The 16476-nt window shown below is 41.4% G+C and overlaps 1 protein-coding gene across 4 annotated transcripts in view; it reads right to left on the bottom strand.

The window, feature by feature from the left end:
- MAML3 (mastermind like transcriptional coactivator 3) overlaps window positions 1–16476 on the bottom strand; it is a 459812-nt gene that overhangs the window by 413565 nt on the left and 29771 nt on the right. The window contains exon 1 of one of the 4 annotated variants that reach the window (XM_061384150.1): window positions 5662–16476. This exon is cut by the window's right edge and continues 27527 nt beyond it. The exons of the other annotated variants lie outside the window; for them this stretch is intronic. The gene's annotated coding sequence lies outside the window, so the exon portion shown is untranslated. The remainder of the gene's footprint in view (window positions 1–5661) is intronic. 4 annotated transcript variants of the gene reach the window in all.

The following is a 16476-nucleotide window of genomic DNA, read 5'->3' as shown; positions in this document are numbered from 1 at the left end:
TCAATTCAGACAACATGAAACACTTGGATGGAACTTTTTTGAGGGGAGGCAGCGAGATCAAGCCATTTTGTTGAGGAGCTTCTTAGGGCTGGGAGGACCACGAGACCCAACGTCCTTTTCCCAGCTGAAATCTCCCCAGCTTCACCATCGCTGAAAGGATGAAATACTTTTACATAATTGTTTGTGGATTTCACTTAGTCATCCTAGCTTTGTCCCCTCCCCCTTATGGTGGAATTTGGAAAACATCATTTAGATAACAAGAACCAGATAAATATAAAGGTCTGGACAGACTAGAGCCTGTAAACTCAAGTTGCCATCAGCAAAAAATTTCCTGTCTGTCACCGCCAACCACACCACCCTTCACTCCCCCCACTCCCCGGCTGTGGGAGGAGATCCAACTTGTAAGAGCCTTCTCTGAAGTCTTTTGTAACCTTCACTTAAAGGATCCTCTCTCCTACACCACCTTATCTGAAGAAGGAACTCTGAAAACTGGTTTGGAAACCTGCTCTTGAGGAAGTCAGAAACTCTCATCACCAACCCAAAGACTGGAAGTGTCTATCTTCCTCTTTCCAACCTGTCCATTCCTGTGGTTTCTGCCCTTGCCTAGCCCTCCTCAGCAGTTCTCTGTCTTCTTGATCATGATGTTTCTGAAGATTACAGGCCCATTCATTCCTGTACAGAATGATCCTTAGTGTGGGTATGTCGGATGTTTCCTCATGATTAGATTCGGGCGAGTCTTTCTTTAGAATAACACTGTGTGTTCTCCATGCCTCATAATAGGAAGCACATGATGTTGGTTTGTCTCTCTACTGGCAATATTAACTTAGATCATCTGGTTAGAGGGATATTCCCTAGGTTTCTCAAATATAAAGTTACTATTTGCCTTTGTAATTAACAAGCAATGTGTGGGGAGATACTCTGAGACTACCCAAATTTACAGTTCCCCATCACACTTTCACCAGTTACTGCTTTTACAATACACTGGTGATTTTGCAACTCCATCCGTCCTTTTGTATTTAGTGGTTGGCATTCTAAATTCGAGTTGTGCTTTCCCTTCCCCGACTCATCTGTTTATTGACTCAATTCCTGTATCAGTATGGACTTACGGATTCTCATTTTACTCAGTTAGTTATAACCCACTGCCATGCTTATTTTGATGTTCAGCTTCTCCCAATTTAGCCAGTGGGAGCCCATCAAGCAGATCCTTTGACTCTTGATTATCTGACCATTGGCCCCTTCTTTCTGGCTCAAGGACTTTTTTTGTGTTCTTCACTGCCAGAACATCGGAACTGGCTACACACAGCGGGGCTATGAGAATCATGGGGCAGCTCTAGGGCAGAGAGGAGAAAAGTGGCAACACAGATCAGAGTTCCAAAGCAATAGTGAAGGACGGTGAAGACAAGGCACGGCATGCCAGCCACTCTGCCCTGCTGCTGCTGCTGCTAAGTCACTTCAGTCGTGTCCGACTCTGTGTGACCCCATAGACGGCAGCCCACCAGGCTCCCCCGTCCCTGGGATTCTCCAGGCAAGAACACTGGAGTGGGTTGCCATTGCCTTCTCCAATGCATGAAAGTGAAAGTGAAAGTGAAGTCGCTCAGTCGTGCCCAATTCTTAGCGACCCCTGGGCAGGGCCAAATTCCATGAAGATTCTCTGACGGACCAGGAGCACTTACCCAGGAAACCTACGAGGAGGAGGCTCTTCCTGTTTCCTTAGCACCAAATTACTTATCACATTTCACTCCCTCAGAAAATAGCTTCTGGCTCCATTTTACATACAATAGCTTAGCAATCTCTGACCGATTTGTGAGGGGGAAGATCCTATGATCTGTTCTCTTCAGAAAAGAAAAAATAAAGCAGAGACCCTTTTACCAGATGCTCAGGAACAAGAGCAATTTCAGGTTTGTGGAGCCTGAAGCCTGTAACATTTAACTCTTTAATAGTGAAATTACTAATATCAAATAAAGCATGCCTATATGAAAATTTCTCAGGCCCTTCCCAGAACTCTGAAAAGGGCTGTGCAAGGGAGGGGACCAGATACATAAGTTTCATTTGCTTCATTGTAAAAATTCACCTCTGCTCAAAAGTGATTTCAGCTTCTTGCTTCAGACCCTAAGGTCTAGCAGTAGGGGAATAATCGTGCAGCGTGGCCAGTCAGACAGCCCTCCAATGGTGTGAGAGTCAGAGCCTCCAGGCTCTACTCCAGGAGACAGAACCAAGGACAAACCTATGAGATGGGCTTCAAATCCACCAGTATTGTCCAGTGTTAAACAGGAAAGTAAGCAGAAGTCCCATGAAAGCCTGAGAGCCGAATCTTTGGCAGAGGAGTGAAGGGTCTTGTTGGCTGTCTGTTAGCCAACTTCATCTGTCCACAGATGCCAGTCTGTCCCCACCCCCCAAGTAAAGTGACAAACACAGCTAGGCACCTAGAACCCCTCAGTCAAGCTTAGGTGACAAGTCCTACCTAAAGTCATAGGTATAGCTTGAAACTGGACCTGGAAATTCAGCCCAACAGATCTAAGAGAGACTAAGGGATGCAGCTCTTAGGCCGTGGGGAGAACTCACAGTGTGGGTCAGATTTTCCTGCTCTTGTGTCTGCCTCCTCCTCCACCGTGCTCACCCCATTTTATCTGGCACTTCATGTTCCCTGAGCCTATTACCATTGGGTAAATTCATTCTCACAGCTCCCTGCTATTGATTGTGCTGCTTTCTATGCTTGCAAAAGCTTTCCCATCTTCTCTGCCTGGAAAAACCCTGCTCATTCTCCTTAAGGCCCAGATCAGAGGCCAGCTCCTCGCACTGTCTCCCCTGATATGCTTCTTACCTGGTCTCCTTGACCTACAAAAGGCAGAATTAAATCATCCCAACCTTTGTGTTCCTATAATAGTTTTTTTTTTTTAATAAGTCTATTAGAGCCCTGATCACATTATACTGGGGAATGACATGTAAAATTCTTAACAGCTACATTAGTACAATATCCGTGTTGTTCTTTGAATTTCCAACAATCTCTACTGTACCTAATACAGTGGGGCTTTAAAAAAATGTTTGCTGAATTAAAGACTGTTGCCAAAACTGCAAGTGTTCTTTTATTTTTAAAGGCTGATCTTAACTGAAATAAAACTACAATATTATTGGGCTTTAAAATCATGTAAGCTGTATGTAGTTGTATATAATTGCAACATAATCAAAGCACTGATATTTTTAGGCATCTCTTTCCCTTGAAACCCTCCTTAGTTACCTTTGACAAAATATCAATGTATTTCAACCGTATAAGTTCTGTGCATGTATGTGTTTTTTTCCCTTTTAAAAACTTTTATCATCAAAAATTTCAAACATACAAAGGCACTCAGAAGGTCATGAATTCCCAGTGCTTAGCTTCAACCCTTGGCCTGTCCTGTTTCAACTATTCCTCATACCCGATACTCTGGTCTGAATGCTTGTGTTCTTCCCCCTCAAAATTTATATTTTAAAATCCTAACTCCCAGAAGTGATGGTATTAATTACCAGTAGGACCTCTGGGAGATGCTTATGTCACATGGGTGAAGTCCTCATGAATGGGGTCAGTGCCTTATCAAAGAGGATCCAGAGAAATCCCTAGCCCTTTTGACCAGAAGTCAGCAACCAAGGAGAAGACCCTCACCAAGACCATGCTGGCACCCTGATTTCAAACTTCCAGGTTCCGAAACTTTGAGCAATAAGTTTCTTATAATAAGCTGCTTATAAGCCACCTGGTCTGTGGCAATTTGCTAAAGCAACTCAAACAGACTATCACACCCACTTTTTCTTCCTATATCTTAAAGCAAATCCAAGCCATCATATATTGGTAAATATTTCAGAATGTACTTTTAAATGTTATTGTCTCTTTTTACAAAAGCATAGCCATAATACCTTTATCACATCTAAAACGTACTTAAGAATGATCCCTTAATTTTATCAAACTACTTCCCCAGGTGGCTCAGTAATAAAGAATCCGCCTGCCAATAGAAGACGCAGGTTCAATCCTTGGGTTGGGAAGATCCCCTGGAGAAGGAAATGGCAACCTACTCCATTATTCTTCCCTGGGGAATCCCATAGACAGAGGAGCCTGGCAGGCTACAGTCCATGGGGTCACAAAAGAGTCAAACACGACTTAGTGACAAAATGACAACAAAAATGTTTGAAATTTTTGATTTCATCAATTTCATCAAATATTCAGTTACTGTTAAAATTTCCAATTGTCTCAATCCTTTCTACTAGATTTTTAACAGGGAAAATATGCTGCTACTTCACACAACTCATAAACAAATTGTACTACTGAAATAAAAAAGTCCCAAACTCATGTCCTACAGAGCCATAACACGCCACAAGACTCATGAAGCCTCACTTCATTGTAATGTATTAATTATGCTGTGAAATTTTGTTAAACATTTGTCCTATAATAGATACGGAAAATAATTTGTTTTCAGTTCATTACCTTCTTACTCAAAGATTTTATTCCACAAGGATTTCCACTTGAGTTAGCACTACTTTTGAGTTATTTAGGGACCATGACAATACATTTTATTTTTTAAATCTTAAAGCCTAAGTTTTTCCTCTTCCTGAAACTCAAGTATTCGCTCTTAATTAACACACGTGCTTTCACACTAAACTTTCACTTTTAAAATAAAACCATGGTTAAAAAAAAAAATGCCCTCAAGAACAATTCAAAGGTAAAGAATGCAAACCTATAAACTATCTCATAGAAGTTTCACGTGGGCATGCGCACTAATACAAAATGTTTACATCCACAATAACAAGAAGTCAGTGAGTACGGAAGACCAAGACCAGGAAAAATCTGGGAGGTAATCGGTGTCTTCAGGCAGAACCTAAGACTACAGGGGTATTCAGAAGCAAGCGGAAGATTTAAGAACAGTTCCCTAAATTCATGTCTCGATGACCCTGGACACATAGTGTATATTTCTCGATTTGTGATCGGAAGCTGATGCACGAAAAGCACAAAGTACGTGCACTTAATTTATGCAACTGAAATGAAAGACTGAATGCAAATAACCAAACATTTACCTGCAAACAATCTTGCCGTTAAGTGAACACTAAGGCAGAGACTTCGAGATATTAAGATTCTTTTCTATAATGCAAACATCATCCTTTTTAAATTTAGGTTTTAATACAGGAGGCTTCCCACCAAAACCACAAAGTCACTAGAAATGCAGTTAAACACGAAAATACTTAGTACTTCACATTAACTGATGATAAGCTGATATGGACTAGCAAAAAGTTAGGAATTATTCTGAAATAGATACAATTTTATAGCCTACAAATATTTGCTAAACACATGTCCTTTTAGATCCTCATTGTGGTGATTTTATTTGTAATTACTGTTTTCCCTGTTTAAAAAAAAATAAATGACTCTAAATAAAAGCAGTTTATTTTATTTAACGGGTTAAATATCCTCCCCTATTTCTGTGTTACTCAGTTAACTTGTTTACTGATACTCATTTATATATGGTAAAAAGTCATATTACCATTAATACAAATTCTGAACATCCAGGTTCAAGTTAATCAAGTCATACTGCATTACTATATTCTGAATTTTTCCTTTTTTTCATGTGTAGCAAACCTGATCCTGTATCCAGGGTCCCCAGAGAATGGGCCCTTTTGTACTTTATGATTCAGGGAGCTCCTTACCCATCGCTGGCCCTTAAGTGTTGCTCATGAGTCTCCTGGGGAAGACATTTACACACAGAACATCGCATCGGTGTGTTCAGAGCTATTGCCAGCCGTCAGAAATCAAGAGGGTGTCTGTTCTACTTCAGTACAAGGACATGGAGGCTGACAAAGAAACTCAAAAGAAAACACAAGTCACGTGGCACCAACTGCCTTTTGGATGTCCGGAAGGATTCAGTTCCTTCAGAAAGTCACTTAGAAACTGCCACTCTCACTCCAGGGGCCAACCCCCTGCTTCCAAAGTCGCATTCCCTCCACCCTCCGGGGCTTTGGCCATTTCCAGAGCCAACCAAGAGAGCTGCTTAATACCCCACGGGGCAGGAAGGGATCACGCTTTACTCAACTGAAAGTGCAGCAGGTTTTCAGAAGGCTCAACACAGCCAGCCAAATTGAATCAGTGACACTTATCTTGTAAAGCAGTGTCATGGGATTGTTATTGATGACAAAGGATTAGCACTTTGGATTTACATCTCCCCTGGCAGATGAGACTTTAAAAAGCAGGGGCATTTCACCCACACACACAGAGCCCAGCTCCTAAGACCACCTCTTCAGTATCAGCGCTCAGACTGCTTTCGTTAACAACCCAGGCACCTCAGTGATGGAATCTCTACTTGCAGAGCAAGCCTAGTGCCTGTCTGGACCGTCTTGCCTCTTCCTCAGCAGAATAAAAAACTTCTACTTTTTGTTCTCAAAATACAGGTTTATCTGTCTCCTCTTTTTTAAAAAAATTATAGTTGATTTATAAAGCTGGTATACAGCAATGTGATACAGTTATATGAATGATTCAATGTGATTCAGACCCGGGTTCGATCCCTAGATTGGGAAGATCCCCTGGAGAAAGGAATGGCAACCCACTCCAGTATTCTTGCCTGGAGAATCCCACCGACAGAGGAGTCTGGCGGGCTACAGTCCCTGGGGTTGCAAAGAGTCGGACATGACTGAGCGACTAACACTTATGTATAAATACATTCTTTTTCATATTCTTTTCCATTATGATTTATTACAGGATATCGAATCTAGTCCCCTGTGCTAAATAATAGGACCTTGCTGTTGTCTCCTCTTTTATCTTTAGTGTGATTTGTGGTGATTTTTAGAGTCTTAATACAAATAAAATCTTAATTATAGGAAAGGCCATTATCGTATCTTTTTCACTATAATCTCAAAGTGAATATTTGGGGCTCCTAATTAGATTGATTCAAATACTTTGCTCATATTTCCTTAACCACATATTCATTATCAAGTCAGACTTTTTAAAAGTGTTTCCAATAAAGGGGACTTCCCTATAGTTCAGATGGTACGGAATCTGCCTGCAATGAAATGAAGAGAATTTCTATATTTACTTTTAACTTAGGGCTGGTGGCCACTTAAAAATCAAATCTCTAAAAATAAAGTTAAATTTGAATGCAACGTTATGTTTTTAAGCATATCCTAAACATAAAACTTAAAAGGTATGATTTATAGAATACTTATTTCTTTAAAAAAATATTCAAATGATCCACCAGTGACAAAGCAAGGTATACTGCAAATCAGAAATCCTTTGTAAGATACACAGTTTTTATTTTTTAATCATGAAATACATTAAGAAAATAAGTAGAGAATAGAGACATTAGTCTAATCAGATGCCACCCTCCCAGGTTTCATTAAAATACAAATTAAAAGTTTCTAAATAATGGTTATATTTTTCATAAAGTTACAAAAGCCTGAGATTATCCAAGGAGAAAAACATGTTCTCTAAGAATATCAGACATGGGAGATGTCCACAGCTCAGATTAAAGAGGCTAATTTTGTCTAGTAACTCTCTGGGCATTTTGTGTGTTCATGTTTTGAAGGCTTCTCTGAGATAAACATACCCAGTAATATGCAAATATACAAAAGAAGCCAAACCCTAAAAGAGCACACTAAATTCAATTTTTTAAATGATCTAAAGTAAGAATCACGATATCCACAGAAAGTGTTTCTTCAGCGTCTGCAGCTAAACATTTGCCACAAAACATTTTCTCTCTGATACCACCTACAAATTAAAGAAGGGTTTTTCCTGTAAGAAAAAAAAAAACATATATATATATATGTTCAGTTTTTAAAAAAATAATAGTCATGAGCACAGACTCTGGGAGCCACCTGCCTGAGTTCACATCACAGCTCTACCCTTAGCTATCTGACCTTGGTTAAGGCACTTAGTCACTTACAGCTTCTTCATCTGTAAATATCCCTACTTCATTGGTTACTCTGAAGATTAAATGAGCTAATAAGTGTAAAATGCTTAGTGTCTGGTAAATAGTTAAGTGCCATACAAGTATTATTAGTTAATAATAATTATATGTATGTGTGTGTGTATAAAATATATTTGTATAAGGAAGCTGAAACTTCACTACTTTGGCCACCTTATGTGAAGAGCCAACTTACTGGAAAAGACCCTGATGCTGGAAAAGATTGAGGGCAGGTGGAGAAGTGGGAGACAGAGGATTGAGACAGTTGGATGGCATCACCGACTCAAAGGACATGCGTTTGAGCAAGCTCCAGAGTTGGTGAAGGACAGGGAAGCCTGGTGTGCTGCAGTCCGTGGGGTTGCAGAGTCAGATCCACTGAGTGACTGAACAGCAAAGGATCTGGTAGTGAAACCACAACCTTAACATTGACTATCTTTGAAGGGCTTCTACACTCAAGTGTGGGGGCGAAAAATGAGTTCCTAAGACAGAAGTATGTAACACTGAAAATATTTTGCACAGCCCTGATTTGTTCATCTGGTCAATACTTATATCCCAGCCCATTGGAACTGAACAAGCTGTAGCAGGGGAAGAGAGCAGAACACTCCTGCTGCAAAAATAACACACACAAGAGCCACTTCCGACCGACCCGTCCGGGTGGACTAGATTCTCTCCCTCCCGTCCAGGCCTCTGATGGCACAGGGGAAGGGCACGGGGGCCTGCGTTCGAAACGCGGTCATCCAAACCAACCGAATTACTGTTTGACAAGAGATTGGGAAGTGAATGTAGGCCTGTTGCTACAGGCATAGGAGCTAATAGCAGCTCTTATAGGACAGCATGTCCCACAGGATCCAAGACAGAAGTTTGGGGTGGTGTACGGGGGCTTTCAAAATCCACCCTGACCAAAAGGTCAGCCACAAGGTCCTCGGCTCCAACGTCCTACTCCATCCTAGAGACCATTTGAAAAGATGTTACTGTAAAATGAACAATGTTTAACAGATATGCTTGAGATGGAATTGTAAACATCTGTCTCCTCATTTCAGATGACATGAAAAGAACCTAGATTCGGCCACTGAAGTCTTATATTACAGTCTACAAAAATCAATTTAACTAATTCGATGGATATGCTTTTCGCACCTTCCTCACGCCCCACAATCCACACTTGGGTATGAACTGGTGGTTCATTTGGGGCATAGCCATTACAGACTTCCTTAACAGTTTTCCCTAAAGGGACTTGGAGAGTATTTACACATTTCAAGACAGGCTCCCTTCTGTGGTCAAACACCTTTTAATCTCACCATTTAGTCCACTACTAGTAGCTATTCCAGAGAAGCAAATTAATAACTATTGTGGGCTTGAAAAAAAACCTTCTAGTCACAATCAAGTTTGCCTTCTAAGGTTAAAAGCTAACCAAAGTGTGACGCCTACCACGTGAATCTAAGCGCCTCTCCTAATGAGTAAGGAGCAGCCGGAAATTACAGGTTACCACCGATACCTTATACAAAAAGCCGCACATCCAAGCTAGATGGTGTCTTACAAAACTAGTCATTAACCAAAGACTAATTAACAAAACCTTTGGCTCAACTGATATTCTTGTTTCTCTATTTGCTTATTGATAACACGGAACTTTGTGACTCTGTCTAATGTAGATTAATATTTTAAAGGTATCTAATCCTTAGGCTTCATGCTTCCACATTAATCTTTTGCATTTTGTTGCATATAATCCTTTTCCCACAGTTCTAATTTTAGATATAGTTAGTCCACTCGAATTAATCTTTTCCCATAGAAAGACTGGTCATAGCTAAGATCTAATAGTTTCTCCTTAATCTTTTTTTTCCCCTGCTCATGGAGAAACATATGGATTATGTTATTAACTGTTTCTTTGACTCTCACTTTTTATTTTGAAATTACCCACTGACATGGAGGGAAAGGTGTCTCTCACCTCTTGTTCCCAGAGGAAAAGAATCAGTAATATTCAGTTTGCACCTCAACAGCATCCTTAGGAATGGGTCACATTATGATGATCTTTATTACTTTAAAAAAAAGGCGGGGGGGGGGGTGTAGTTTTAGAGAAAATGTACTTCCTGTATCAAAGCAAATCTTTGGGGCTAAAAACTCTGAATCCAGACTAAGGAACAGACTTAACATTAAGCTTTTAAAGTAGTCTGCATTTTTTTCTAAGTTTACAGAAGAGCTATTTTATGGAAAATCCCACCATTGGATACGCTGTGGAGAGAAACATCAAAAGGCAAAGTCATTTTCACTCGGGCACATAAACTGTGATGAGGTCAGACTCAATTTCTTGGCTTCTTAAAGCTTTTGTTTGTTTTATTTTTGCACAGTGGTCTCTGAAGCCAAGAAAGTTGTCTGTTTATAGCTGTGCCAAGGAGGCTCAAATAGTAATGTCTCACTGGGACTTACCAGGGCCCAGGTACAATTTAAAATGTTAAAGACTCCTTATGTTCACAGAAATAATCCAACCTTCGTGCCTTAGAAACCTGTCTTGGCCACTTTACAACACAACATGTTTTTCCCTTGATTCTAATGGTAAATAAGTTCCAATGCTCTCCTGAAACCAATCAGAAATATTCTTCAGCTGGCAATCATGACTAGTTTGCCACTTTGAAAGGGAATAGGAGGTGACAGGCCACGTAGTCTCTGGAGGTGAAGGGAAAGCCTCTATTTTTATGTATTAGCCCATGATTTACTTGTGTTGATAGAGTCTCAATATGGCAAAGCAAAAAATAGAGTTTTCCAGATAGACTTTATTCAATGAATAGACTTTGTTCCTTCAAGGTGGCATCTAGTCGTTTTAATAAACCAAAACAAAATTTAGAAAATATACCAGAAGTATTTGTACTTAAAAGGTGCCGAGGCAAAAGATGTATCTCAAGAAAAACACTTCAGTGACAGGAATAATCAACCTTGAATCCACTAAGGAAAACCATTTTGTAAAACTGAAAGTATCGTTTCTTAAAACACAGCAACATTTAGCTAACTATCAAGTAAATACCTGCAAAGTGCTTCAAGTGCTTAAGAGTTTTGATCGTACTGATAAGGTGTGAACTTTTCTGAAATACTTCTCTTACTGTCTCATCCTTGCACATACTTTCATATTTTCTCAAATATCACTTTTGCTTGATCTCTGTTTCCTGTTTCCTAAATCTGATGGGTTCAGAGGAATCCCCTCTTTGGCCCTGGAAAAAAGAAAAAAAGACACAGCACACGCAGTCCACCCCATCAAAAGAATCATGTTTGATGTCTGTTATTACTCCTTACAACTTAGATCTGAGTGAGATGAAGCATCAAACGAGTAAAAAACATTTAAATTCAATTTTGTGGTGCAACATTGTTAAAGGATGATTGATTTCTTTCTGCGCAGTGAGGTTCTGCATAGACCCTCTGAATAATGAAGATGAGGAGGTGACAGAAAACTCATTTATAAATTTTAAAAGGGGGAAAGGGACAGGGGGGAAATCTTTGTAAGGTCTTTGGGCTACACCAAGGTAAGGTCTTTTTTTAATCAGCTTCAAGACAAGTCAACACTCATTTGTCACTTTTCACTGCAAACCCCGAAGTGAATAGGGTTTGAGATGCAAATCCCTAAGGTTTACTCCAGTTTTTAGGAAAAATCCCATCCGATTTCCCCCCAAAATTTCCAAGTGGTTACCAGTAACCACTTAACTCATTTTCTCTCTTCTTCTAACCTAAGCAGTCAAAATGCTTTTCCTTCCAACAAGCCTCCTTCCACCCCTTTCTCTGAGGTTTTAGACCATCACTTTTTCTGTTTTTTCTCTCCAAAGTTTCTATGAGACTTCCTGTACATCTAATCTTCATCCACCACCTTGCACACTGCCAGGTACATGGCAGCATCTTGACCAGAAGGCTAAAAATGATGACTCATCTGAAACAAGACCCAAGATCCGACCTTCCTGATCAGCCCCTAAATGCCAAGCCCAAGCCCACGCTGATTTCTTTTTGCAGCTCCTAGCAGGTGCCAAGGACACTGCTCTGTCCCTGGTGTAATGATGCAGTCTCCTTCAACTCTCTTACTAAGTCTGGAGGGAAAGTCTCTAGGAGAGAAAAACACTCAGGCATTTCCAAGTCACTCTTAATTTGGAGAGAAATAAGAATCTTCAGGAAGTGCTCTCTCAAGGGCCTTGGGGACCCTGCACAAGTTATCCCTGAAAAGCACAATAAAATCTAGATGAAACAACAGAAGCTGACAGCCGTGGCCCAGGTTCAATCCTGGTCAGGGAACTGAGATCCTGCAAGCTTCGAGGCATGGCCGAAAAAAAAAAGCAGAATAACCAGGGAAGGTGGATTTAGTTTTTAGACTTTCAAGGCTACCAGGTCTACTTCCAGCTCTTATTAGTCTTGAATTGGACCTTTCTTCACAGTCTTCTAGCTTGTAAACTGCTAAGAGTACAAGAATTACACCATGTCCTTACTACAGACAAGCCCGTGATGCAAGCAACAGAGCCCCAAGCACCTTCAATTCTAGGATTAGAATCATGAACAGAGTAACTTTTGTCCAGCGTCGGAAAATCCCACAAAAGAGGCTGATATCCAGTCTACAAATGCCCTATGTCCAATACAAACAGTCACGTCTATAATGCAGAAGAGGCAAATTCTTCCAAAAGAAATGATTCATAGAAATTAATTGTTCTCTAATGTTCTTTAATTAAAGAAGCTGGACGACGACTTTGGTTTTTTAATTAAGCCCAACTTTTGCTTAATTTTTCAATATCCTGAGGTTTTGACGTTCAATTCGTATAGATTCTATTAAAAGACACTCCAACTCATATCAGAACAGAAATTAGTATTAATGTATATAAACTGATACATACTCAATAAAAGGAACATTTTTCTGCAAGATAAAAGCCATTAAATGTGTATATTTAGAAACAATTAAGAATTCACCACAAAAAAATGTATTGGTAATCACATGGCTTTATTTCCTATTTGTCCTTCACAAGAATCCAATTTATATTATACACATATGCTTACTCATACACAAGGCAAACCCACTGATCATATCACTCCTATGTAGAGGAAAATGTATAGGTTTTACAGAGGCAACACCATAATTCAATTTCATAGACTCTTTAAAAAATAGTAATAATAATTACTATTATTATTAGACCATACTATGAATTGTAAGGAGAAGGAAATGGCAAGCCACTCCAGTATTCTTGCCTGGGAAATCCCATGGACAGAGGAGCCTAGTGGGCTACAGTCCATGGGGTCGCAAACAGTCGGACATAATGACAGCACACTGAGCGCATACATTGTAAGAACAACGATAGCTACTACAGAACTACAAGCACTAAAGAAACCCTAATCTCCACTAGACTTACCAGCTATGTAAAGGGGCCCCTCTCTTGAATGTGAGACCTCCCGGCCACCTTCCTACTTTCCCATGTATGCTGTTTTTTCCTGTCCAGCCAGCCTCTCCTCTTCCACCATCTCACTCACTACCTCTACGCATACCATCCCCCTGTAACAACTTTGACAAAAAGCCAGGGACTTCCAGTTGCCGAATCTCAGGGTACTGTTCAGTCCTTATCTTGCTACATGTGATACTACACTCTCCTTAGTTTACACACCACTCTTCACCAACTGCACTATTTCTTTTTCATCTCCTTTTGAGGATGTCCCCCTCTAAGTGAAAACTGCTCTGTCATGTCTGACTCTTTGCAACTCCATGGACTATACAGTCCATGGAACTCTCTAGGCCAGAATACTGCAGTGTGTAGCTGTTCTCTTCTCCGGGGGATCTTCCCAACCCAGGGATCGAACCCAGGTCTCTCGCACTGCAGGTGGATTCTTTACCAGCTAAGCCACCAGGGAAGCCCTGGAATACTGGAGTGGGTAGGCTGTCCCTCCTCCAGGGGATCTTCCTGACCCAGGAATCGAACCGGGGTCTCCTGCATGGCAGGCGGATTCTTTACCAGCTGAGCTGCCAGGGAAGCCCAAATGAGGGGACGCTGTGGCTGCATGGCCTTCTAAAAATACACTGAATGTTGTTTTCTCAGGTTCCTGACCTCATTCTCTTTTCTTAATGCTGTATACCCTCACCCAATCTCATCCACTCTGATGTTTTAGCCATCTTCAATGTCTCCACCTACATTCAGACCTCTGGGCTCCACTCTAGGGCCTACATTTCCAAATGACTGCTGGACATCCTTGCAGGATGGACCATAGCCTCTTTAAACTTTGCAAATACAAAGATGAACTGATCATCTTCCCTCCAAAACCTAAGGCATCTCCTAAATTGGGTAATGATACCATCAGTCACAGCTTCCCAGGTGGCTCGGTGGTAAAGAATCTGCTTGCCAATACAGGAGACGTGGGTTCAATTCCTGGACTGGGAAGATCCCCTGGAGGAGGAAATGGCAACCCACTCTAGTATTCTTGCCTGGGAAGTCTCACGGACAAAGGAGCCTGGCAGGCTACAATCCATGGGGTCACAAAGAGTCAAACATCCCTTAGTGATTGAACAACAACAACCAGCCAAGCCAGAAATCTAGACGTTATCTCTGATTGTTCTCAATAATCCCTGTCTCTCAATGAATTCTTGCCTGGAGAATCCCCGTGGACAGAGGAACCTGGTGGGCTACAGTCCTTGGGGTCACAAAGAGTGGGACACGACTGAGTGACTAAGCACAGCACAGCACTCAATGAATTACTTCCTCAATATTTTTCAAAAATAGTCTCATGTCTCCATCTTTACCTGCCACTCTCCTACTTCAAGCTCTTCAACATCTCCTGCCAGAATATTCCGTAATCTCCTAACTGACTTCCCTGCCTCCAGCCCTTGTCTCAAACCCGTCCTTCACACAGTGGCCACGATGCTTTATCTAAAGTTGGCTGGCCATATCACTCCCTTGTTCGCAACCCTTTCTCTCCACCTGTATCACTGGATTTAAGCTCTTCACCTATATCACTGGTTTCTCTTCACCTGTGTCATTGGATTTAAGCTCTTGAGCATGGCGTATAATGCCCTCTGCTTCCTCATACCTGCCTAACTTACCAGCCTCTTCTCCCACCATTTTCTACCCTGAAACTTCCATCTCAACAACACTAAGTAACTTGTGATTTTATGCCAATGCCGTTTTTCACACCTCCGTCCTTAATCCGCCCCAGTCTTCTTCAAGCTCCTCCAGGGCAGGGGCGGTAGTCCAACTGGGCTGTTGTTTCATTGCTTAACCCAGCATTTGGCTCATTAAAGGTGCCATATGAATGGTCAGGAATAAATAACAGAAGACATAGGAGAGTAGGTCCAAAATGAATGACACCGGTAGAAAGTGTTAAAGGAATTCAAACTCATGTTGAAAGTCATTGCGATGGGGTCTACATGGACTTAATACTTGCCACACAAGAGGTGCAAGAGAGCTTGTAGGAGCTCAACTCCTCCTCAACACCCACCTCACACCTGGAGTCATGCTCTAATATTTTTTAGAGAAAACATGTTGGCTACCCACTGAGCCTACCATCACGAGGCACAAGAGTGGGCACCTTGGTGACGTGCCAATAACAACCACTGACAATTATAGAACGTTTATGGTGTTATCTCTAACTTCTCTGAAAATTCTACATGAATTACACCTCTCAGTCTTCACATCAGCACTGTGAAGATGGAACTATTGTTTCCCTGCTTGACAGGTAGGGAAACTGAGGCCTACATGTTAAGTAACTTCACTCACGGCACAGAGGTTGACTATTAAGGCACTCAGGACTAGTTGCTCAGTCGTGTCCGACTCTTGCAACCCCATGGACTGTGGCCCACCAGGCTCCTCTGTTCATGGAATTCTCCAGGCAAGAATACTAGAGTAGGTAGCCATTCCCTTCTCCAGGGGATCTTCCTGACCCAGGTCACCCCCATTGCAGACAGATTTCTCTACCATCTAAGCCACCAGAGAAACCATTAAGGCACTCAAGGCATTTATTCATTGACTGTTCATTAACTATCAATATTGACTATTCTACTGTTGAGTGGAATGCAAGCCAAGCCTCCATATACATTTCACTTAGTTTCCAAAACTACGTGTGTATCAAGAACTGACCCTGAATGAAAGGATGAAAGAATGTGTCATCTACCCTATGAGCCACTGCTCCCACCAAATAGTCACTTTGCTAATTGACAGAATCATGCCTTCACCCAGAGCCTCACAGACAATGTCATCAGCACATCAAGACCTCAGTGACAAGACAGCTTCCTCTCCTCCAGAGTGAGGCCCCTTCCCCTGTTCCCTGGCTCTCTTTTGCCCCCTCGTCTGTCCATACTCTTCTCTGCTTTGCTCCCAACTTCTCCTCCCACCTTTGATTACTCAGGGGGCTTTAGAACATACAGGAGGCAAGATCTCTCCTTCATAAAATCAGAATGCTCGTCGCCTCAGGAGGTACAGATGCCAAAAATATTCACAAAGAAGGATTTATATAAATTTACAGATGAGAAAACTAGTGGTTTATAAAAAGGGAAGGATGGAACAGGAAGTTTGAAACCCAGAGAGGAATCCTTGGCCCAGGGGACAGCCGAACTTGGCTACGAGATTAAGTCCATAGGTGT

The sequence above is a fragment of the Bos javanicus genome, chromosome 17 (genome assembly GCF_032452875.1).
Source record: "Bos javanicus breed banteng chromosome 17, ARS-OSU_banteng_1.0, whole genome shotgun sequence".
Lineage (NCBI taxonomy): Eukaryota > Metazoa > Chordata > Mammalia > Artiodactyla > Bovidae > Bos > Bos javanicus.
The sequence above is the reverse complement of the archived record's forward strand: the minus strand, read 5'-3'. Positions and strand labels throughout refer to the sequence as shown.